Source organism: Lolium perenne, chromosome 4 (assembly GCF_019359855.2).
Source record: "Lolium perenne isolate Kyuss_39 chromosome 4, Kyuss_2.0, whole genome shotgun sequence".
Classification (NCBI taxonomy): domain Eukaryota; kingdom Viridiplantae; phylum Streptophyta; class Magnoliopsida; order Poales; family Poaceae; genus Lolium; species Lolium perenne.
In genome coordinates, this window is record NC_067247.2 from 185,579,024 (window position 1) to 185,581,932 (window position 2,909).

General features: G+C 41.6%; 1 long non-coding RNA gene across 1 annotated transcript; it reads right to left on the minus strand.

Annotated features, from left to right (window-relative positions):
• Window positions 1-2,089: 2,089 nt before the first annotated feature.
• On the minus strand, window positions 2,090-2,559 carry LOC139838784 (uncharacterized). The gene is made up of 3 exons (XR_011756637.1): window positions 2,523-2,559; window positions 2,311-2,419; window positions 2,090-2,218 (listed from the first exon to the last, which is right to left on the minus strand). It is a non-coding gene; the product is annotated as an uncharacterized lncRNA (long non-coding RNA).
• Between the last annotated feature and the right edge of the window lie 350 nt (window positions 2,560-2,909).

Consider the following 2,909-nt stretch of genomic DNA (forward strand, 5'->3'; position numbering starts at 1 on the left):
TGGTGCAAGTTGAATGTTGCGTGCAAGTTTGTACTTAGCTTACATGAGTGGACCCAATGTGGTTCTGACTTTTTTACTCCGCTCTAAGCATTGCAACAAAATCTTTCACTTCACTTACAAAGAATATATACTATTACAACAAAATATTCACGCAAAAGAATTTAAAAACAATGTTATAAAAAGTGGTAAAACAACAATTATTTTGCTACAGGTTGATTTACATTAAAAATCGACAACAATTACAACAAAAATCCACTTATATTACAATAAAATAATTAGTTTGTGGCTATAAAGAATTGGTTAAGCCAATGGCAAATTTTCTACATATTTAATTACAACAAAAATCACAAACTATTTTTATAAAAAATATATACGATTCCTACAAAAGTCACAAACTTATGGCAAACACCAAGTAACATTACTACATCTCTAACATTTTTTGGCTACAAAATTTATATGTAATGGTTACAAAATTTATTAGTCGTATACAACAAAATTTATGAGACATATACAACATTTCTGGCTGAGACGCGGGAAAAGTTGTATAACAGCCAAGATGAGCAGCTGTGTGGTACCCACGTGAGAAAAGTAAAAAAAAAAAGAGACTTGCAAGTGAGGAGAGAGAATTGATAGGACCTGGCTAGCGCAGTGCACAGGACAAGCTACCATCACGCATGCCATTTACGGGGTGGGACCGGACGTGGATCAGATGAAAAGCGCGTAAGAGGCCGGCGACCGATTTCCAGCTCTCGATCGGTCGGCTGATTTGAAACGTTTTCCATCAAATATTGATGTATCGAGATAGGTGAGAATATACAACTCCAGTAGTGCTACCAAAAGGAGCAAGATATCAGCCTAGGAAAAGTGCAATCCATCAGACACCTCCATGAACACAACACATCTAGCAATTCCTTCATTCCACTACCACAGTCCTATGCATCACAACAAATCGCGAGGGAGACAGTTTGCTCAAGCAGATAACCAAAATACACCTAAGGATTCAAGACTACCTCTCTCCCTAGTCCCTACCAACGCATGAATAGTTTGTTTCATGCTTCTACGAAAACGAATCCCACGACTGCTGAACAAACTACAGATGCATGTATAAACCAGCTAATTCAAATCGACACCGAATTCAGCACCACTCATCCGGTAGGTAGAACTGAAAGCGAATCCTAGCCGAAGGAAGGGCGAGGAAGGGTACGTACCAAGGTCGAAGAGGTACGGGAACACGTTGACGAAGGGGAACAACAAGAGCTAGATCAGGCACCGCACACAGACCTTGCAAATTTGACATCACGCGAGAAGAAATCAGTCAGATCGGAGCAAAACTATGCCCGACAGAACCGCGCGGAATCGATGTACATATCGGCCGCCCCCAATCCCCGATGCCTCTTCTTCTTCCTCCTTCCTCGCCTAGCGCCGGCAGCCGGCTCCGTGGTGCCGCCCAATAGTCACGCGGTGATTGCCGGGGAGAAGAGAGATGGACAGTTAGAGAGGATGAGATCATCCGGCAAGAGAGAGGCGAGAGGAGTGGAGAAACACAGGGTTTGCACACTTATGTGACTTTAAGATCCGTGCATGTTTATCTGACGGTTTGGCCAATCGAATGGACCCTCGTTTTATATAATTTCCGTAAAATATATTAGAGGTTCCGGTCTCACAAATTTTGGTTCCGGACCCATATTATTGGTTCCGTCAGTTTGGTTCCGTCTATTTACCACCGTCGAGGTAGATGGATGATTATTAAAAATGCCAACCACTATAAAACTTGTATTTTTTGGAACATTTCAATCATCAAAATCTCACCGATTTCAATCATTAAAGTAACTAGCTAACAAATCCATCAAGAGAAACCGTGTTGTATATACACTAGCAGCACGTACAAAACAGGAGTCCAAAAAAAATAAGGCTGAGCAGCCAGGCCGTCGGGTGGAGATACCATGGGGTCTCGGCCTCTCAGTGAGAGCTGGAGGCGGCCTTGGGAGAGAAACGTGGAGCCTGGAGGCGTATCTGGGGAGAACGGAAGCGTAGGTATAGAAGTATGAAGTGTTATCTGGTATTGGAAGTCTGGAAGAATAGATCTAGATAATTACAACCAGAATCGACCGCTTACTTGAACTGTTATTATCTTTGAGCGCAACTGAAAATCCCTACTCAGTTCAAGGAACTTCATCAATCCGTATGGCGTTTCATTGCTAAGGCCAATGTACTTGATCTAATACCATCAAGGCATGAGCTGCCAACTAGCAAATATAACATCTCGGATGAATATGAAATATGTAACACTAACAGCCCCATGCAGAGTACCTTGCCAGCATCTATGCCTTTTCCAAGAGCTTCTAGCAGTTCTTCCATCGGTACAGATGCGTACTGGCGGCTCAGGTTGTAATCTGTCTCTCCAAACATCGGAACATAACTGCAATTTCAGCATGCCCTGTTTTAAGACTCTAGGTGCACATGATACAAGAAAGAAACATGGTATTACCACTACATGTATAAAATGGTGTTGTTTTACGGACCGGTCAGGCCAATGTATCTGGTAAAGGTCGATGCAATTTCGTGCACTTGTAGAATCGTCTGCTCCGCACCATGACAAAAGCTTACTCGTCGTCATCGGACATTTTCTTCGGTTCTTCCTTTCAGTTTTTTCTTTTATTTTTTTTATAAAGTATGATTTACTAATTGAAACATTTGAATATTACATTTGGCGTCTGCGTGCCTGAGATTTATATAGCCGCTCAATCCAGTCCAACAAAAGGTAAAAATAAAAAGTGTGAAATACAATTAATCAAACCGAGGAGGCGCCTATGACGATGAATGGTGACTCCAAATATTACATTGTCATTCATGTTAGATAAAAATATTCATCGCCGTGTGCTTCAACCATGTAGAAACATCCATAAAAA